The 22,826-nt window shown below is 43.3% G+C and overlaps 1 long non-coding RNA gene across 1 annotated transcript; it reads right to left on the bottom strand.

The window, feature by feature from the left end:
- Positions 1–3,851: 3,851 nt before the first annotated feature.
- Positions 3,852–21,544, bottom strand: LOC109296084. The gene is made up of 3 exons (XR_002096888.1): positions 21,351–21,544; positions 14,347–14,350; positions 3,852–3,863 (listed from the first exon to the last, which is right to left on the bottom strand). It is a non-coding gene; the product is annotated as an uncharacterized LOC109296084 (long non-coding RNA).
- Between the last annotated feature and the right edge of the window lie 1,282 nt (positions 21,545–22,826).

The raw sequence follows: 22,826 nt of genomic DNA, 5'->3' as shown, positions 1-22,826 counted from the left end.
CCTGATTGCATCTTCAGTGGCACACCTAGTCCTTTGCATCTTAAGACCTAGAAATCCCAGTAGTTACTCACATACGTGCATTGGGTTGAGGAGCTAAATACCCTTCACTCTGACCATGAATCTCTGATCTCTCTCATTTCATTACCAGTCTCTCAACATTTCTCTTTTTTTGTTTCCCTTAGCCCTCTTTCAACTAAATTTATTAACTGAATCTTATTTGCAATTAATATTCTGTAATTCAATCCACATCCCCCTCTGTAATACAGGTGATAAACGTGGACTTGGTCTATTGTATTTCATTGCTGCCTTTCTTTGCTGCCTTAAATTAACTAATGATGCAGGCAATATTTTTTTTAATTCAAATTCCTGGAGGCATTTTGACCAGCTGAGTGGTTTCCAAATACCAGAAGAGAAAGTGGAGGGAGGGGAAGGCCCACCACAATTCTGAAACGCTTCCTCTTTAGATTATTTATCTATATAAAATGAAAATAAAAATATTTCAATGCCGGTTTTCATTGTCCAAGTTAGTAGAAACTGCCCAAAGAATTCTGCTTTCAAAAGTACAAATGCCTGCTTGTATTTTTAGCACTACGCCCTCTCTGCCCACCTCTGCACATTGCAGAAATAGCTTTATATTCATTCATTGGCAGCTAAATCTGCATCCAGAGATACATGGCACAAGACATAACATTGAGAAGTAGAAAGAGATTCCAGATTATAGGTTCTTTTGTTTCAAGGCTTAATCAGGGAAATAGGGTCCACCTGTAATGCTCAAACCTACCGTCCCCATCTCAGGATTATAACAACAACCTACACAACCTCTGTTGTCATCTCTACCACCACAGCCATCAGTGTGTCAGAATGGGGGTTTTGCTTAGGCTCATCTTCATGCCATCTGTCTACGTTTGGACACCTGGATTTCTGCACCAGCCTACATGTCCCTTTGAACATAGGGTGTAGGGAAAGATTGCATGTCCTTGTGATGGGCATGGGTGTTGGTGATGGTCACATGAGCACAGAGGTATGTGGGTACATGGTGTGGAAATTGTGATGGGAATGTGTATGATGTAATGGCAATGATGAGTTTTGGATGGTCATACAAATCTAGGGATATATGTGTGTGTGTGTGTGTGTGTGTGTGTGTGTGTGTGTGTATGTATGTGTGTATGTGTATATGTGTGTGTGTGTGTGTGTGTGTGTATGTATGTTTGTGTGTATATACACACACATACTACCATACATATCTAGGGAAATATATTTCTGCAAATAAAAAATATATACGTGTAGGAGGATCCATGATGGAGAAGACCTGCTAGCTGACTTTGGGCAAGTCTCACTCACTCTGCCTCAGTTTCCGAAATAGAGATAACGGAGACGATAATACTGCAAAATGGAGCTAATAATGCTGACATCTTCCCCAGCAGATCATTCGTGTCTATCTCAACCGAGATTCTCTCCGTTATACTTTCTACAAACCAACGTGACACTGTTCTGTCATTCTACCCCATTATGATTTATATCATAAGTCAAATCATCATGATTATTTGATTAACCCATTTCACAGCCACAGAAATGGGTTCTGTTATCATGACCAATTCTGGATGGTTTCCTCCAGTACATCCCTATACAGCTGTTATATACTTTCTAACCTACCAAACTTTAATAGAAAGTTGTGTTCACAAGGAAAAGAAATACAGAAAATGTCACTGGGACTCAGCTTTCTGTCACTCAAAATTCCTCGCCCAATAGACATTCACATATCCTCTTCGTAGAACAGGCTTGAATCAGGATGATTTTCAGTTGCTTTCACACACTCATGATACAAATCAAGAAATGTAATAAAGTAACCAAGATAAAACACACAGTTCCCTCATTCCAGGATCAATACAAGGGACTCAGCACTCAGCTGAAATGTGCTTTATGGCACACTTCTTCTTTTCCAGAAGATCAGTACAGCGCATTACTCACGATGCCATGAAAAAGCATCTTTTTTTTATGGACCAGTTTCAGGTGATCTGGAAAGCTTTGGGATTAATTTGCTTTTTTTAGCCTGGCCTAGCAGAAGAAACTGAGTCCATCTCTTACAGCCAAACTTAAACTGAGCTCCAAACACACTGAAGTGTAGATGGTGTTAATTAATAGGGGTTCCTTGAGTCCAGAGTTTAATTAAAGTCTGCACACAAGTGTCATCGTAACGGGAAGTTATTTGGATCTGGGTTATTTGTCTAGAAGCACTTTCAGCCAGGATACTGGAAGTATCCTTTTGATGATAATCCACTGCCTTCTAGTTATTCCTGTAATTATTAGTAAAAGTAACAGTATCATCATAATGTATATGGACCCCTGTCAGACAGCAGGGATGAATTATGCTAGATTTGGTACAAACACATCATGAAACCAGACCCTTGCTCCAAAATGTTTATAAGCTAAAGCTCCAGTCCTGCAAATATCTATGTGGATGCTTAAAATGATGTGCTGTGTGTAATCCTATCAAAGCCAACAGGACGACTTACTGTGTATAAAATCGAGTGTATTCAGAAATTTTTACAGTGCCAGGACTAGGTTAGGTTTTTTACAATGCTAAGACTAGGTTAGAGTTTTGTTTTGTTTTTTTTAACCTAAAATACAAGACACCACGAGTGGATATCCCAGAAGGATGCATATAATAAATAATTGGAAAAATTCTTCTTTGCGAGTTTGAGTTGGTCTAATAAAAATATCAGCTTTACCCAAAGAGCCTTGTCTGCCTATAATCAGTCAGATATTCTGGTTAATATAAAAAGGCAAGAGGATCCAGTGATTTGGTTCATTTTAAGGTTGTTGTTGTTGCGGCTTTATGTCGTTCACAAAAAGTGCCTCCAAAGAATTATTTCCTTGTTTTCTTCCTGTAGGATTTGAAAATACTAGTGCCTCCCTCTGTCTTTTTTTCTGGCTCTATCCAGATTTTGCTGTTGATTTCAGATGAGTTGCCTATCTGCTAAACAGGAATACTTGCAAAGGGGTATATTTACAGCTGATTGATATATTGACAATTGATTGAACAAAGTAGGCAACAGTTGTCATGCCTGGCATATTCTTGTAAACAAGGCCTTTTAAAGAAAGGCTTTAATTTTAGCAATTTTTTTTTTTTAATAAATGAAGATCAGATTAGTTAGATCATTAATTGGATTTGTTTTAGTTCCATAAAGATAGAACAATCATGCAACTTCCCACCATACCAGAGAACATTTGCAAGACAGAAGCCTCTTGTCGCGCACGTACGCACATCATTCAAGCACTGGGGGGGGGGGGGTTAGCATAAATATGATCCCAGCAAGGCTGGTTCCATCCTGCTCCCACTGAAATCAGTGGCCAAACAGTTAACAGCCATTGGCTTTCCCGGTAGATGGCTCGTGTTTAAACAGCACTTCTCAAATGATTATCCACAAAGGAAGAAGTCAGACAAAGGCACAGATGGTGTTCGGACAAAATTTCACTCTATCTGGCTCACAATCCTCTTTTTTTTTTGTGAGCTAATGAGTGTATTAATCAGAGATCAGGTTCTTCTTAGTTAGTTTCCATTAGGTAACTGGTCGGTGTATATATCTGTCTACTTCACTTACTGAACTACTGACATCTCTTGCGAATGGCAGCCAGCCAGGGCTTATTATGAGATGTAAAGGAGAACTTTGGTATTTTGGGGGTTGCAAATCCTTGATCTGCATCAGGCAGGTACTCATTAACCTTAATCAAGCAGGTTGCAGCATGTACGAGGCTTGTTCTGGGATGTATGGTTGGTATTAATATGTCCTCCCTGTCATCTAACACCTGTCTCACTCGTCATGAAACCCTCGTGTAGCTGAGGTCGCCTTTCTCCATTTCAGCTTGGCAGTGTCCTTGGAGGAACAACTGAAGCTGTAGGTAACTCAACTCCTCGAAGACTGGCGAAGCACTTGCCAGGGAACTTATTTCAAAAGGTGATCAGTCTGTACATTGGAAACAGCCCAGAAGACATATTTTCAAAGTAACCTTTCTCCAGAGCTGCCTCAATTTATCTTGGGTGACAGCTGACAAGGGCACCGGACCTCGGCGAAGGGCATTGTGGATGGCCTACCCGGTGGTGTAGAGGCGGGACATCGTTTTGTTTTCATGGGGGCTGCAGGAAAGAGTAGGATCTCGGAGTCCTTGCTAGCTTATAGGATAATTAAGGGTGTGCCTAAAGCCTAACAGTAACTTATTGGATTTGTGCAGTTAAAAGCACCTTGTTGCCTCTAGCAAACAGCACAGAAAGAGGGTAATGTCATTAGCATCATGTCAAGATGCCTTTGACACCATATACCAAATTAACATAGAGCAATTTACAGTTAATTCAGCTTGCCTTTGGCAGCACCTGGAGCAGGGCTTGCACTCACATCTTCAGTTCTGCAGCAAGACGCCTTACCCAATCTGCTGCCGCTTCACAGCAATCCCAGCCTTGCTTCTCCTTAAATAATAACTTCTTCTCAGCAGTCATGAAGCACACTGTTGCTTACATAACTGATGCAAGACAGACTGGCCCCCATATTCATATGCACTGACATTTAGCACTTCTCATTTATAAAAAGGATGACACTGTTGCTTTGCCCTGTTGTTTTTTTTATGCATCAGATGTGTTCTTCTGGGCCAAGTGGGATTGTACACACTACATCTTCTGTGGGCCCTGAGGCAAAATAAGTGGCTCGGAAAAGAATTGCATCCATCCCATTTGCTGCCCTGACTTTCATTTGCTCATCTGTTGAGCCCTGGATGAAGGACGGTAAACACAGATGTTGAACGAGGGGGGTGGAAAAAAAGCTTAAAGGAGAGACCCATCCCAAAGCAACAGGCAGTCTGGTGTTGGAGAAACTCCTTGGAAGTGTTGGCTCACGTACATAACGTAAATCAGGCCAGAGAGGAATTGGAAACCACTGTTCTGGTACCACATAGGGGTGTCTTAGCTACATGGCTATTAACTATTGTGACACCTTTTGCTCATAACTGAGGATCTTGAGCAGAGAGTGCCTATGCCAGAGAGGAAGAAGCTTGTGTTTAGACTTAGACACGCAGGGCTAAATCGTACTTCACCATCCTGTGTTTATTCAGCAGCTGTGTAGCTATATTATGGCGATTTTTACGTGGAAGCGCAGGTTGGATGCTGCCCCCGCTTGCTGCAGAACGTGCATTTGAACCTGCCGAATTGGAAATGGAGGCAAACAACCTCCCTGCCTTTTGGCTTTGGTCCTGGCATGCACACATAAGGGGAGAAGCTTTGCCCCCACCTCTCCTAGAGAAGGGGCTTGAACCTTTGCCCCCCACTTTCCTGCAGGCCTAGACATTGGGCAGCAGCTTCTCCATCCCTCTTCTTGAAGCTGGACCACTGCCTCTTGACTACAAGAGTCACTGGATTAAATAGATATGGGGCATTAGGGTCATTTTCAGCCTCCCGGAAGCAGGGACCCAAGCCGTGCACCTGGTTCAGTGTCCATCTCAGCAAACCACACTCCCTCTGCCAGGTTTGTCTCCTGGTGTCACACATTTTTTCTCTCTTCATTGCCCAGAGGGAGGGCTAGAGCTGACTGGGTGGTACCAAGCTAGTTAGTTAGACTTCCCCTTGATTCAAAAGCAGGTAATACAGGTTCAAACCCCCTGTGGGAAAGCATAAAGCTTTGACTTACCTTGGCCAAGTGCCTGAGCCAGTAGGGCTGTGTGCGAAACAGTAGAAAGGTCCTTTTCTTTTTTTGGTCATTAGCTTTGGGTGTTGCAAAGCCTGCTGGCTTCTGAGGACCTAAGCCTTAGCTCTTCCTGGCAGCTGTAAAACTATTCTGATCTGCTGCACTTCAGTCACTGGTTCTTATTTCCAGAGCTAAAGGAGAACAGGGCATTAATGCCATATGCTTTAACATAAAATAAATTAAGGAATGGTGAGTAACCATTTAAAAATACTGAACAAGGTACTTCGGGTAAATGTGATATTTTTATTAGACCAACTCAAATAGTTGCTCTAATAAAATATATATCATTTACCCAAGAGCCTTGTCTGCCTATGTCCTTAGAGCAACGTGGCTACAACCTTACACCCCTGAACTATAATGAGGTGCTTTGGCTGAAAATGAGACCTCATTCGGGGCTTGTGGAAGGGGTCTGGGCTAGCAACAATCGCTTTGCAATTTTATAAAACTTTTCAATTATGAATTAGACAGCAAGGTGAAAGGAAGGAATCATTCAAGAGTAAGCACCAACTCTGAACACTATATTCAAGAGCTGGATTGGCAAAGGCGTATGTAAGAGTTGTAAAGACCAGCACCACAACATCTAGGTGCCTGATTCACAGGCTCGCCTATGAGACATGAACTTTCGTTTCCACCCAGGAGAACTTTTACAATCTTTTCTCCTATGCCCGATGAAGGGTATTTGTGCCTGAAAGCTTGCAATTAAAGATTTCTTTTTTTTGCAAAAAGCTAGTTGGTCTAATAAAAGCTCCCATGAGTCCTGATTGCTTTTGACTCACAGAATTGAATCCACAGTCCTGAGTGGGGAAAGCCAGTCACCTCAACAAGAGGTGACCTCCACAGTTGTCTTCCCAGCTCTGAACTCTCCTCTTGTGCCAAAATGGAGCCAAGGCCATGCCTTTCCTATAAAACAGAGCTGTGACTGCATCCTCCCCTTTGTGCAATAGCTCAGGCATCTCTCACCTTGTATGCAAGAGAGCTAGGTTTTGCACACACATCAGGAAGAAGGTTTTATACCTGCACCTTCCCCCCGGTGGAGGCATGTGTGTGTACTGGGAGCACTGGGAAGGGTATAGTCCCTATGCATCCCATTGAGGCTGCATCAAGATTTATTCATCAGCAAGAGGGGGCAAGAATAAACCAGTAATTTAGGTGTTTATATGGCCAAGGGAAGACCTGGTTTCTAAAGACCAGCTCCTTTTTATATCAGCCATAAAAAGCCCAAGTCCATTGTAACTCTGGGTCAAGGAAAATAGCACTGTGGATGGTAGTAATCTACACAGATCTATCTGAAGAGTTACTAATAAGGCTGAGGAATTGCACAAGTAGATTTAATTTAACAGGGGCAATAGGTTACGCAGGTGTAGGTGACCGGTAACAAGAAAAACCCAAAACAAGGAATGAAACTAGCTGGATTTCCAGTCCTGAGTGCATTGGAGTGGACGTAGAGAGAGATTGTGGGTGTGCTATTTTTCAGAGTCCCTTTCCAGACAGGAACACCTCCTCGCTATGTGCCTTGTCCTGCAAAAGCAGAGACAGCCGCCACCTGAGGGGAAAAATGTGGGCTAATGCTTTTCATTTTGAAAGCAAGCCACAAGAGCATGCTGCCATCGTGTGGCAAAATGAAATATTTCTACATCCCCCCATGTTTTGAACAGGAACAAGTGATTTTTTGCAGGGTGACAAGTTGAGATGGCTTAAAAAACTGATTTTGAAATAGGACTCAGGACCTTCATCCCCTTCCTGCATCCCCGGGTTAAATCCCTGCAGGGCGTTCCCAGGCTAGCAGGCAAAACCCGAAGTGTGAAAAATCACTTTGGAAAAGTTAAGCCAGTCGCTGTGACATTTATGAGGAACTACAAACTCCACTTCTCATCTGGGGAAGTTTCAAGTCCTTTGTGGTTTCGGTGAGATTTGCAGTGGGTGATCATATCAATCTGTTATTCTGCCTCTGGCAGGAGAAGACAATAAGAGGAGAATGCAAATAATTTATCCGTATGATTCACCTAAGCTCGCTGGGGTTAATGTCCTATAAGGTGTGTGCACTACATGGGGGTTTAATCAGCCCTAAATTGAAGTGGTTTTTTTTAAAACCCACCACTTCAATTTAGGGCCCCCGTTTTGTCTACACATGCCCATAGTTAGACATGGAGCCTCGATCTCCATTGCATTCTTCTTCTATAGGAAGAAGCAGGGCTAGATGCAGGCATGGGTGAACCAGGCGGCCAGCCAGGGCCTGGACAGAAAGGGGACCCAAAAATGGTAATTAAAAAATTATTACTGTTATCTCTGGTGAAGGGGACTTGATATTAAAAGTTTGCCTGGGGCTGCCAGGTGTGCTGGGAGGAAGAGTTTCAGTTCATTTGCAAATAACCCTCAGGGTAATGGGAATGGGTGCAACTGTCTGGTGAGTCCTCGTCAACCAGAAGGGATAAACAAAATATTAAATAGAATAATAGATTATCAGGGAGTTATAATAGAGGAAGCTACTATACCATGCCCACCCACATGGGCGGTTTGATGGAAACAACCCGAGAAGCTTGCAATCGCCATCTCCTTGGGCTGGGAATTTCCCTCCGACAAAAGCCCTACACAGTTAAATAAAAGTCAGTTCAGCTGAATCCTATCAAAAAGTCAATCATCTACTCCAACTAGAGAGCCCATCACGATGGTCTTGGTCTTGCACGTCTCTTTCTTTATCCAGTAGCACACAAGGCTGTAATACTGGATAGTCCCTGACTTCCCAGCTTAATTTAGCAAGTGCCTATTTCTACTGGGTCAAACCAGGGGTAGTTGTTACGGCTAAGGCTATGGCAAGACCCCATAACAACTCTTCCACCCTAGCCCAGAAGGTTGGCAGTGCGGAGCATCACAGCGATGGAGCATAGACCAAGGAAAGGCTCTCACATCCCATTCCTTTTTATTATTTTCAGCTTATTTTCCATAAATCCCTGTTTTTATTCAGGGTTCACTGTTCCTAAATTTCTAGAAGGCATTTTCTTGAGGTTCTGAGTTACTTCATGGATCATAATAGAGAGCTTGAGTCAGCATTCGCTGTGTATTATTACCCATTTAAGTTGCATGGGGATATTTCACTTTTCAGATTGGAAGATCCATGCTTGCTAAACAGAAGAGAGGGCTGCTACATTTAATTGGAGAACAAGGATCTGTGTGGGAGAGATGATACTAGAGGTAGAGTAGAAACCTCTAGTGAAATTTTAGAGTGTTTTAACCCCCATTCCTGTGAAAATAAATTTGCCTACATATACGGGCACCAGGTTTAAAAATGGCTGGGTTCCTTCCTCAATGGTGGGGTAGGGAGATGATGTTTCCTTCCAACGTTGCCAGCAGGTTGCACAGGTAAGTCCCCCCTCCCTGCTGATACTTGGGTGCACAATGCTACTTCACCATAAACATTCCCTGTCCAGCTCTAAAAAGTTGGTGTGATCCTTCCCAATTTCATCCTGGATATTTGTCTCTGTTCACCTTCAGTTGAGCAAAAGATGGCCAAAGACATCTTCGATCTCTTTTTCAGCACTCAAATCCACATCATAGATGCTGAAGACTTGAAAGACTCACCGGGCCCTCCCATCTGAAAACAAGTTGGCTTTTATTTAAAAAGCTATCACAAGCACCCACAAAAAGAAAAGAGCCTGCTTGAAACAAACCTCTCAGTCTGCCAGGTCTCTTTTCCAAGCAATCGCACAACTTCTTTCTCTAGCGGAGCTTGTTCTCTCCATTGTTACTTTGCATCCTTAAACCTGTCCTGTTTAGAGAGGCCATTTGATGTGAAGGGAACTTGGTAGGTCACATGCTAATACTCGTGTAGGTCCTCTTAGCTACCAACAAAATGATCTTCAAACTAATATGACTCAGTGCAACTTCACACCATTATTTAACAACCTTCCTAAGCCAGATCCTGATGCAGAAACCCCAGGAAAATTATTTTTGCTTCGCTTTTATTCTCTACATTTTGAATAAATATTGTTTTTATTTTTTCCTGGAAGGGAACACTGTGATTGAGTATCTCTTCCCACCTCCCACTCCCCCCCTCAAACAAGAAAAGCAGCCAAAATGTATCCGAACAAAATAGAGAAAAGCATATGAACACTATCAGGCATATTAGATTTAAAAATGAGACTGTCTATAGATTTTGGACACTGACTCAGAAATTTCAAGATCAATGACAAGAGTGAAATATTTGAATAATAAACACCAAATACACACTAGACTTAAAAGAGGATTTTTTTGTGAATCCACAAGAGGGAGCTCTAATAACAGGGATGATGATATATGTATATAATTCCCTTCACTGCTCAGGGAATTTAGCTCTCCATCTGAAATGGACTGGAAAGTGGAAAACAATAACCATTTGGCTCTAGGAACATTGTTTGCACGGGACTGTTTCCAGCTATTGCAAGGCATCTTCCTTACAAATGTGGTTCTTTTTTCTACTTTCTTCTTAAAGACCCAGGAAGTTGTTTTGGGGCAGTTGAGGACTCTCTTCTTGTTGCAGAGTTCTCATTAGTAGCTGAAGTGTCAATCCAAGCGCAAGAGTGAACACAAAGTCATCAGGTGGTATAACAGATTTAAGACCATGTCAAAGAAGACCAAAGCCCAATGGGATTTAATGATCCTTCACTTCAAGAAAGAAAAGTGGGATCCTTGTGGTACACCCGTGAATTGGAATATCACTTGCAAATGTGATGGCCAAGTAGATCCATAGGAGGTGTTGGCCAAACCTACAACAAACAAGAGTCAAGTGCACTGCTAAACCCATGTATCAGTCTGATGAAGGGCGTTCGTGCTCAAAAGTTTGCAAAGAAGAATTTTTTCCTACTATTTGAGTTGGTCTAACAAAAGATACCAGATTTACCCAAAGAACCTTGTCTGCCTATGTCCTTAGACCAACACAGCTACAACCTACACCCCTAAACCCACTGACTGTCTTTCAGATATGCTGTTACAGCCACACACAACTTCAGGAACGTCCTCAGAGTTTCCCTCTCGTGACAGCCTATCTGGCTGACGTACTGTAAGATAAATATGTGGCTTCCTACAAAATCATCGGCACGTAGCTTGCGACTCCCTGCTGTGTACATCATACTTCAGTCAGCCTAGGTGAAAGCTCATCTGGCTGTTAGCCTTTTTTACCACACAGTTAAGATGGATAGTGTGGCACTGGAGTTTTAAAGGTCCTGATTCAACCCTGGGTTCAGACCAATTTCTTCTTTCTAGAACGTAGCTAAAACAGTGGTCGGCAATGTAGACGCCCACCAATAAGAGAATGGGAAGTTTTATGCGAGTCAAGGAAACAGGATCCTCTTCTTCATGTTGTTCATTTACTTTTGATCCTCTGACACAAGTAATGATGTAAAGCAGAAAGACCAGGTCTATTTTTGTTGTGGACTCATCAGGGGAATGTCATATATAACTGGACATCTGGGCCTAGGGACACACTATCAATCGCATCCCAAATGGACCCCAAAATCCCAAACCCAAACCAGTGACTGTTTAATTTTACTATGCCTAGTGTTTGATTTCTTTCTCTCACACACTCAAACTCACACACGCTATTTCTTCCTCCTCATTTCTGTGTATTTTTGTATTTCCCAATTTTGGTCAGAATCAGATACACAGGTCCTGAGACTTCCACGAGGAAAATCTGTCCTTCCGTCATGGTCTGGCCTAGTCGAAACATGACAAGAGTTAGGCTGTGTTGGCAAATGCCCTAGGTTCAGTTCATGACCAATGGGTTTTGATAAGGTTAGATAGACTACAGGACTCCTTGTGCCAGCTGCTATCTTTTGAGGACCATGCCTAGCACAAAGAGAGGGATGTCCCTGATCGGAAGAACATGGCTGTGGCCAGGGGAGGTAGGCACTCATAGACACCGGTGGCATGTGATACAATAAGAAATGCTCACTTGCTGCTGCGGCAATGCAATTCAAAGAGGTAACGTGAGCGAAACCCAAGCAGAAGGTCCAAACACAGAGTCTCCCTCCCCGTCCCCAAAGACACCGCCGGTACACAAACTCAGCACATCTCGTCGGCCATGCGTGAAGAAGCCCTGTTCATCCCTGTTCTCTCAGCCAGGGTGGTCGTCTGTGTGGAAAGCCTAAAGCAAACAAAAGCAAGCTGGAGCCAGATGTTGGGAGGCTTTCAGGTTCACTTGGTGTTCCTGGGGTAGGCGGCCCATACACGCCTGAGCTCCCCGCTCGAAGGACGGACCCGTCCGAGCGACCGGACCCCTCGCAAACCTTCCCCTCTGCACGGGTAAAATGCCTCTTTACTTGCTCAGAACCATCTGAGCAAATATGGGCCCTGCACAAGATGTCAGAAACTGCTGATCCATCAAGGTTATGCCAAACAAACCCTGCTGAACAATTTACAGTTTGACCCCACATTGCGCCTGAGCTCAGTAAACAGATCCTCTGAAAGGCCTTTTCTTGGATTAGTTACATTTCATGCCATAAATGTGAGGCTAAATTAGCCAAATCTATAGCCCTCCAGCACCTCCTCTCTCCTAATTCTTGTGGGAGTGATCACTGCGGGACACCATCCTTTGGGGTGGGGGAAAGTAGAAGCCAGTTCGTGCGAGCCAAACAATTGTCTTTTTTCATGACACCAGTTCTCATTTCTAGCTTTGCAAATGGCATGCATTTGTCATTGCCAAGTGACTTTTCCTCTGTGCCTCAGCTTCCCAATTTGCAAAGGATTGGAACATAACCTGGTAATCTGCTCCGAGAAAGGAGTAGCATGTACGATGAAGTGCAGAAGAGCACCGAATGCACCCTCATAAGGGAGGGAGAAATCTTTATGCAGAAGGATAATAGAAGAAAAAAAATATTCTTATACAGTCGATCCTGCTGTTTTTCCAAGCACTGTGACAGCACCTCTGTGTTCATGCACCATGACATAGTGTGTTTTGAATTTGCCATCTGCACAAACTATCTCCTAATGATACATGGGAGAATCCAGTATGTTGTTTCCATATGGAATATATTATGGGTGGATAGATCTGCATATATACATATATATCAATTGAAGCTACATGTGTGTTTTTAAAGTTCTGACCAGACTCATCATTTGTCTTTCCTTATCGAAGGCAGAACATTAACATGCTATAAAAATGGGGTTGTGTTTACTTTTCTCTTTTTTTTTTTTAATTTCTTCAAGTGAACAGGCAGATTTCTGTGCTAGTAGAGGCCAAACCAACTGGAGGACAGCAGGTCTTCTGTCCGGTGGCAGGTTTTAAAATTTGTTTTCATTTCACACTGGAAACTCCCCCCTGTCCAACAAAACCTTTAAAAAGTGTTTGCAGAGACAGGGTGGTGTTAACGTGTCCAGTGCCTGCGATTTTGATCTTTGGGAAGAGCTGCTGCATGCTTGGGCTATGGAAGACCCATTGGGCTTTGGCTTGGGCTATGGAAGACCCAGGTTTAAATCTCAATCCCAATATCCTTGTTTAACACCATTTGTGAGCAGCTGTCTTTCCCACGCAGCTTTAAAAAATGTTTTATAACTAAGGGTACATTCCCTTTTCAGGGGCTTGATTCATTAAAGAAGAAATTAGTGAAAGAAGTCGCATAGCAAAGCCTCTTCCCTGTGCACCCCTCCTCCCTCCCTCCCCATAGCACCACGTCTGCTTGGTAAGACAATGAGCCACTTGCTTTCGTGAGTCAGTAGGATCCTCTTCCAGTAATTTGGAGAGGCGTTTCAGTCTAATACTGTTATAATTTGCTGCCCAGATTTGAAAACTGTGAAAAAGAAGGAAAAATGACGAGCTGTAGAATATATTGTTGGTGGCAGCAACAAGGGAAGCAAAAAAATAAAATAAAATAAAATAAAATAAAAGAAGGATAAAGCCAGAAAAAAGGCAGTGTCTCCTCATTCATCAAATGTTTTTTGTTTGGAAGTGGGGATGAGGTGGTGACCTGGAGTGAACTAATCTCCCACTAAATGTTCCCTGCTATCCAAAATGCAAATCAGTAGCAGATGAACTGGATCCTGCTTTTTCATAGTAGATGATGACACATCACGGCAGCCAAAGCTTCTTAAATCTACCTCCCAGCCTTGAACGAATAGGATAAGAAATGAAAACACCCAAGCGAAGCTGACTAAGGGATACCATTTAGGTTTATAAATTCACCGTATCACTAGGCTCGGGGTTGTGTATTAAACACGAAAATGAAGCCCACACCCTAACAGTTGCAGAGAGAGCATGGGATTCACACTCACGTTCTACTTTTGTAAATCCTTTGATTTTTACTGGTCATTCCTGATTACGACCACTGAATGGAAACTCAAAAAGGCCCTTCACCCCCCAAAACAGCCAATGATGACTCTGAAAGTGCCAGATCTCCAAATGGCATAAATTGTCTTATCTCCACTAAGCTCATCAGAGCTGCAGTTTTATACCAGCTGCACCACTAGCACCAGAAGTACACGTTGATAGAGGCAAATGAGAGCAAAGATTGAAAAAATGTTAACGTCTTTATCGTTTCCATTCATTTCTATGGCTGGTCACTAGAAAACCTCCACAACGTTAGTTGGTCGTCAGACAGGGGCTTAGTTTGTGTTGATCTCTGGCTCATTGTGGCCAAGTGCATCTAGCTACCTGCCTTCAGGACACAGTGTAGTCTGCAAATTGCTAGGAAGACCAGTCATATAGCTCCAAGTCTGCATCGTCACAAGGGGCATGCATGCAGTGCTGATATCCTGAAATAGTGTGTGAGCACAATATTGAGTTTGCTGAAGACTGATTTGAGTCTATAAAGCTCAAGGCAGTGCTTGCCAGAGACACTGGAGCTAGAAGGGCTAGTTAGCAAGTGGATTTCTCACCTTACACGAGCGCTGCACCAACATGAGTATGCTGCCCCTGTTTCTACATCTAGCAGGTCCAGATGTCGCTTGGACATGGCTGCGTTACCTTGCACTGTATAGTCATACCCAATAGGTGGTTTGATTTATAAATGATAAGTGGTGGTGCTTTGCTCTTTCATATACTTTTTGCTACCTTTTCAGGATTTAGCCCTTACGTGCATCTTCCACTTCCTTCCTACCTTGACCTGCCCTCCCTGGTGGGGGGAAAAAAAAGGACAGAAGATGTTGCACTGAAGATAAGGGAGAAGAAGGTCTCCATGAAAGAAAGGAGGGAGCGTAAAACTGTCAGCTGCATGTGAGCTGGAATTCCCACGACCCTCAAGGTGAACTCTGTAAATAGACTTGGCACAAGGTCTTGCCTTAAAAATAGGGTTGGAAGCGAGGGGAAAGGAGCAAGTAAGTAAATAAATAAATAAATCAACTGCCTCAGCTGAAGGCCCGCAGGACGTCGAGCACAACTGCTGTGGTAACCACCCCTGCCCCAGTCCCCCCCGCTTTGGACTCTCTCTGATAAAACCAAAGCATTTGCAGATTTATGGCCCTCTTTATTCCGAATGGGGAGCAGAGCACGCAGGCTGCAGCAGGCCGAGGGAGACGAGGAGATGGTACTAATCTGCAATGTATTCCCATTGCAAAGGATCATTTATGTTCACAGGAAGGTGTAAAAGGGCTTCAGTGTACAATTGCATCAGCCCGTTACCTGCCAAGGGTGCAATCCTTGGTGTTTTTAGGGTGCGATCTGATAGTAAAATGGCAGCAAGAAGTGTTTCCGATACCCACATTTAACTGTCCCTTATAGGCCGCTTGCAGCCACTGTTTTGCTAGGAAAATTAGGAATTACACAAAGGGCTCATTTTCCCATCACGTGCCGTTACATACCACTCTTATGACACCCGCCTACTCAGATCAAATGACCTAGAGTTAGAAAGAAACCTGCTGCTTCAATCCAGGGCCCCCGTTTTGTCTACACACGCTCATTGACCTAAAGATAGAAGGAAACGGGACTAAAATTTTACCAGCCCAGACAAGGGTTGCCATCTATTTTCCATACGTTCCTCGATCTGCTCCTGCTGTCCAAACGATTTAGTGCTTTATCTCACTTGGACCATCTTCCCTCCCTCCAGCTCCAGTGACCAATCCACATCCCCACCATGGCTGATGATTTCTTTAGGCTTTAACTCCTCTCTCTTGAATGGTCTCTGCCCCATCAGATGTTCTCCTAGTTCCTCCAGGCTCTGTGGACTTTTCTTCCACCCCTCTTTCTCAGCTTTTCTTGTATCTTAACAGCTTTACAATTTGACTATTATAGAATCTGCTGCCCTGCTCTGCCTCCGGTTTGATATACTGGACCACATAAAAGTTGTCCATCTGCTTGCTACAGCACTGGGCTGAAAATTATTCCCTTCTTTTTGGCAGCTGTGGAAATCAGCTACAGTCCTCAGGACGGATCTGAGCCAGGACTCTGCACTGATTGCAAAAACAGGCCTACAGTGCCATTCCCACCTAAAATGTCCTACGGAGCAATCCCTTCGCAGAGCACACTGCATGGGAACGAGAGCATTATTGACAGCAGTGTTTTGAAATGGGGATTCAAAAATGTGTAACTGTGTAACTGGCAGAAAAGTCTGCAGCATCATGTATATAGCCAACGGGGTGCCTCGTGGGACTTTATGTAGGCTGCAGCATGTAACCCTTAGGGGTAAACTGGCTAAAAATATCTTTTCTCAATGTTGCAGTGAAACAATTATTTCCCCCACTTTCCATTCCCTGCAGTTCTGGGATGTTCCAGCAGAAACCTCTTTCCCTGCTATCTGCTGTGCTCCAGAAACATTGCTGAGATTTTTTTTGCCCTAGACATGACTTGGTGGTTTGCATTCGTTTCAGTTGTTTGAGTCCTTTGCTTCCAATTTTGGATGCCCAACTTCTCATACCATTTAATCCAATCCACTTCTTGCCCCATCTGGTCCATATGGCAAAGGTCAGAAGTTGCCAAGCAATCCTATGGCCAAGGCCAGCTCCCCTTAATTTCTTCAAGTTGCAGCTCTGTGAAGTTGTGGCTCTAGTCATTATTGTGCTGTGATGTGTTGACCTCTCTTTCTTTTGCCTTGAGCTTGTTTCAGGAGCCTGTTACTCCCCATTCTCCAAACATTGCCAAATTAAGTCCATCTTCTCCTCTGGATTATTTGTGCAGCTGTGAGCAGTCACACCCACTCCAAGATGTCACCGTACTATATTCCCTCTGATTGTTTTACTCTGAACATCTAGCACAGGGATCCACACTGGAAGCTCGGTGCCAGAACAGCCTAATGCTTAGGGCCTGGACCGTGGGACAACCAAATTAAAGTCTGTGTCCTGGGTTAGTCACTGATCTGGGGCCTGCGCTCACCATCTTCCCAGCAAGGCTAAGGACAGATGTTACACATAAATGAGTTTAAGTGATCAGAAACTGGTTTAAACCTGTAACAGAACAAACATTCAGTGCACATAAACCAGTTTCCAAATGGCTGAAACTGGTTCAAGATAAACCTGGCTGAATGTAGTATCAGACTTAACTGATTCGGGTCAGACCAGTTTATGCAATATCTATTGCAGAGCTGCAGGTTCATCTAAACTCATTTGTTCTGTTCTGGCAAAGAAGATAAAAATCATCATTAAAATGCCCATCCAGCTCTTGGTGGCACTCATGTCTGCTGAGCATTCAGCAGTCAGGTGCTGAAGCTGCTCACAGGGACATGAGCGCTCGGTACATCCCTGGAGATGCTTCAGGCCACGGAGGATTAGGCTCCTACAAAATATTCCCCACTGAATGTTAACTGCAGCGATGCAGAGATGTTGTCTTGAAATGCAAACCAGAAAGGCACAGTGTCTTCGGTGGCAAAGCCGTGTGCTGCATACAAACAGAAGCGCTCCAGCCCCCTGCGTGATGCTGATTTGCATTACAGAGGAGATCATATCCTCCAAGACGGGGAGGGGGAACAAATCAGCCTCCTGCCTTTAACGAGATTGCAAATTTCACACCCCGGCTGAGTTGCCCACCTTTTATTTACTGTAAGGCCTGGCGTTTCCACCGGCAGCACGATTGTGTGTCTCTGCACAATTAAAAACCCTGGCTCTCCTCCACTCAAACAAAGGCAGGCAGGCATTCCCTTTCGGCTGCCTAGAAGCTGGATTTAGCTGTTTGCCAAAGCATGGAAGCATCTGCTTGAGCCATCCAACCCCTGACACTGTCCCCCTAGAGCCAAATATCCAGACATTGTCATTTCAATGCAAGAAGCTGGATGCATTTATTAATCAACCTTTTACTGAGCGGAAGTCTGTGGATATAGTCTAGAAACCCCCACTCGGTTTCTATCACGAGACTACACAAAAGAACATTTTCCGCCACACTCACTCTCTCTCCTTTTTCAGTCAAAGTGAATGCTGCTGCTTTTTTTGTTTGCTTGTTTCTTTAGACTGACCGGGATTTTGCATGGCTGTATCAGAAAGCTGGACGTTCCTCTTTGCTTCAGAAGCATTCGGTGATGGATCACATTTTAATTGGCGTAGAGGTTTACCGAAAAAGGGGGCACCACAGGAAATTATTAGAATAACAACACTGCACATCTGCACAGGAATTGAAACAGCAAATGTAGGGGGCTTATTGATTGGTACCAAATGTTTTGTGTCCCCTCCCTCGTCCCTCACCCCCTTCGGTAAAGTAGTTGAACACAACAAGGTTTTGGGGGGGGGTGTTTTTTGCTTTGCTTTTTTTTGTCTTTCTCCTCCAGGAACAACTGCAAGAGTTTTGATTCTTTGAGGTTTGACAATGTTAATTTATAATAACAAAATCTAGTTCTTCCATGACATGTTTTGTCTGTCGATCTCGAAGTGCTTCCCAGGAAATAAAAGCATTATTTTTTATTATACAATGGGTTGTAGAGAAGGAAGTGATTTGCCAAGAATCACTGAGGCAGGCATGGAGTAGAGCCATGAGTGAGAGTCTCAGGGTGTTTTATCCATTTGTTCAGACTTAGGGAGGATAAGTCTCTGTCTTTTCCTCCATGGAACTGGGTTTGTCAGAAAACCAAGAAGTTGGGGGGAAAAATCAGCTGAGAATCGAAAAATAGTCTTGGAATAATGGGAACAAAATATTATTTTTCAGATTGGCAGAAAAAAGGAAACATTGATTTCTCCCAGCTGCAACTTGGAAACAAAAAAAATCTTAAAAATGATGACTATAAAAATTAATATCTGTGAAAAATTGACTAAAAAGCAAAAAGTGCTAAAAAGTGAAAATATATTAGAATACAGACAGTGTATTAGTATATTAATATATTAGTATATATATAATTTTTGTATTCTATTATATTAGTATATACAGTATATTAATAATACTTTTCACTTTTGTAGCAGTTTTTGCTTTTTAGTCAATTTTTCACAGATATTCATTTTTACAGTCATCATTTCTAAGATTTCTGTAGCTTAGTGTGACCTTAACGCAACCTCCTCTTTTGTGCATGCATTGTTATAAACCCATAGGATTAGCATGTTCATCATTTGTTTGATACTTGAATATGCATGAAGTACATATGAGAAGAGAGGTCCATCGAATACATTTGGTCATTGCTTCTTTAGCATCATCGGTTACTATGCACTTCATATGATGCCTCAGATCTTCCAGGTGAACGACAAAGACCTGCCATCACAGATCAGCAACATGGAAGGAAACAACTGCGTTGAGAAGCAGCCTATCATATGCTCCACTCCTTAGGGTGGCTCATCCAAGGTGCAAATGCCTTGCATCATCCTGCTTAGCAACTTGGCTTTCTTCCCAACTCAGTTTGGCTGCAAAATGTCCAGTGACACAGGTGGGATTTTAGGGAAATAAACAGCGCCGTGGGGACATCAAGCACTTGTTGATAAATTTGAGCGCAAGCTTCTCCGTGCCCCACTTCTTCTCTCCCTTCTTGCACATCTGTGACTTTGGCCTCTGGCCTAAAGGAAGGACACAGAGCCGAGATAAAGAGATTGGAGCCAAGAAAACAGACGAGAAATATTCGTATCAGGTGGGATACAGATGAACATCTGCATGTAGAAAACAAAAGCCAAGATCTGGGTCCCTTCAAACTGAGACGTCTGTGCAAATGCCGTCCTCAAGTGGACGTGGGTGCATGCCTTCTGCCTTCCACTTAAAGCAACAGCCCCCTTCATTTTGTGGGGGGTTCTTGCCATGTCCTATTCCTCACCTGGCCATTTTACAAGGTCAGTGGCATCCCTTTGCTGTAGCATCATCCACCAAGCCTGGTGCAGTCAGCGAAGCCATTCACTTCAACAACTAATTTAAGGAGGATCTCACCCCTGTTCCTTTGTTTCCAGGCATTACCTCATAATAATTGTTTCTAAATCACCAGTATTTTCACTGCTCAAAACCAATTGCCCTTATTTTGAAGGATAAAGAGAAGTGACACTAGATGACAGCTGCAACCGGTTGCATTTGCTGGGCGTTCTCTTTGCTCGATGTCATTGGTGAATAGTGCTGGCCAGGGGTGAGGCTAGGGGGAAGAAATATTCAGGCTCCTGATAAGGCACACCTCCCTTCCCCAAACCCTGAAGGCCTGCCTGAAATACTGCAATTAGACTTCCCAACTGAGGCAGGTCATGACTTTTCCAATGAAATAGTCCCCTCACTCCACTGGAAAATGAAAAGTCGTTAAAATGGAAGACATTCACGAGGAAGGGTCACTTTCAACCACCCTTCCCATCAAAAATAAAGTTTTTTTTTAAAAAAAAAGGTTTGACTTTTATGGTTGGAAACAGCTTTCCCCTTCTAGAAAGTTTAGTAAGGGAGCTAAACTAGTTTTAAACAGAAACAAACTTTTTTTTTTTAGTTGAATCAATCCAATGCATTTCTCAGATTGTTGCTTTGTGGCAGTATTTGATCTTTTGACTTCATCCTGATTCAGGAGTGGTCAAGTATTTGAAAGCTCAGAATGTCTTGTGGGATGGAAATCTCTTTCCTGCCCTGCTGTACCTTCCAAGCACTTCGGCTGGGCCTGTGGGCCTGGATTTACTTCCTTAACGATAGAGGAAGGGGCTACAGTTTTAACTCAAGTTAGAGCCTGTCAGTGCTAATATTTGAGTTTAATTAATAAAGGCAAGTGCCCTCTGCAAAACTTAGGGCCATCCCATGTTAGGGTTATGTATTAAAAAAAAGAGGATCTGCATCTGCTGATTTATTTTGGACTTGTACAAACTTTATACGTTTTAATTCATAGCCTGGCAAACATGGGGTAAATCTGTCCACACATCTGGGAAGTCATTATATCTTCCCATTGACAGCTGGCCTTCCTCACTTCTCAGCCTCAGCTCAGGGCATATTTTGAAATCATTTAAGGAACAAGGCTCAGCTCTATGAGAAAGCACATGTGCATATCGATGCACACAGCCACAATCCTCAGTTCATTCTGTGTCCTTCATTTCATCCTGACACCCACGGGTTTCTGCTTCCAAAATGCTCAGTATTGCCCTAACTTTCCCCAGGGATGGCACTATTAAAACTCCCATTGACTTCACTACCACCAACATTTGGAGGTTATGAAAACCCTTAAAATATATTTTGAAAGCACTAACCAAAGTATTTCATTCAAAACCAGCAGAAAAGTGTTTCTACTCCAAACCTTCCAAAATCACTGAATACCACCCCAAAAAATTTACAGGTGGGTTATTTTTCACTTGACTCTTTTTGGGGCTTCCAGTGACTGTGAATTCAGTTCAATTGTCATTATTATATTGACGCTTGCCTTTTTTTCAGCTCAGTTGTCATTATTATCTTGACACTTGACTTTTCTTTTCACTCCATGTTGAATATTAAATGTTAAATATGTTGTACTATGTTCTTGAAAAATGAACAATATTTTTGACCTAAATATATTGTACTAAGATCTTGGAAAATAAAAAAAAAAACTCTACAATTACAAAAATAACAACCCGGGTGAAGAACACGTACTTTAGCTAGTAACTATATATACCCTAGCAGATATACCTTGGTGTTCATAAGACAAACTCTAATCATGTTGCTGAGTATAGAGAAGGCATTTCTTTTCTTTAAAGCTATTTTTTTATTGCATATATCCAATTTTGTCAGTCTCCTATATTGGAACTTTCATATCATAATGAACAGGCGAATGTGCATGCAAACCACACCTCCTCCTGGGTGGTATCTGAACTGCACAAGTGCATATGAAAGGGCACAAGATGTCAACAGTTCGCTCCTCAGCTCACGTAAGACAGACCTGTTCACCTTGAGGAGGCTGGGAGTTTTCCTTTTTCCTCAGAAAAAGAGAGCGTATGTAATTTTGGAGCAGGGTGGTGATTCATACTTTTCAGACCCTGGGACGTCCTTTGATCCTCTATTTTTGACTCCAGCCTTTGGATGAGCAAAGAAGGATGCCATTGGAGTCTAGAGAAATCCCCCATGCCAGGCTGCCAGGAAAAGAAGAGAATCGTATACAAACCTTAATAGTCATCAGTGGGAAATGGGATCTTTAGGCCTAAAATTATGAGCTTTAACAACTTGACTTGGAAGACTGAATCAAAACAGAAAGGTGGAGCAGACTGTGAATCAGGTGAAAAAGTATATAACAGACCTTGAATAATGGATAACATTCAGGGCCATGTGAGAAGGGAAGATGCCTTTTTAATCCTCTGATGAGGTAGAGATTAGGGATTTGAATGGTTAAACGATTAATTGTATTTAAACGATTAATTGCTTAACCGGGAAGCCCAGTGATAACCGATTATAGCTTACCAGCTACCATTTAACGTGGGGCAGGGCACAGTCCAGCAGGGAATGGGGGGAAAGGAAGTCCAGCAGGGTACTGGGAGGCAGGGAGGAGCAAGGGTTGGGGGACAAGTCCCTATAGCCAGGGCCGGGTTAATGCATAGGCAAACTAGGGGGCTGTAGGGGGCCCTTCCCTCTGCACCAGTGGAGCAAGTGGCCCCATCCACCTCCCTTTCCTTCCCCTCCCCTCCACTGGACTCGCCACTGCAGTGGCAGCTCCAAGCCCCACTACCCGTGGGCGGCAACACGGGGGTGGGGTGGGGGGAGGTCTCGACTGGCTGGGGGCCCATGAGTTTGTTTGCCTAGGGCCCACTAAAGGGTTAATCCATGAGCCCTGGTGCAGCCGCTTGCAGCCTCCCTGCCACCTGCCACAAGCAGCTTGGGCTCTGGGCAGG

The sequence above is a fragment of the Gavialis gangeticus genome, unplaced genomic scaffold, assembly GCF_001723915.1.
Source record: "Gavialis gangeticus isolate Ggan-Ray unplaced genomic scaffold, GavGan_comp1, whole genome shotgun sequence".
NCBI lineage: Eukaryota > Metazoa > Chordata > Crocodylia > Gavialidae > Gavialis > Gavialis gangeticus.
The sequence above is the reverse complement of the archived record's forward strand: the minus strand, read 5'-3'. Positions and strand labels throughout refer to the sequence as shown.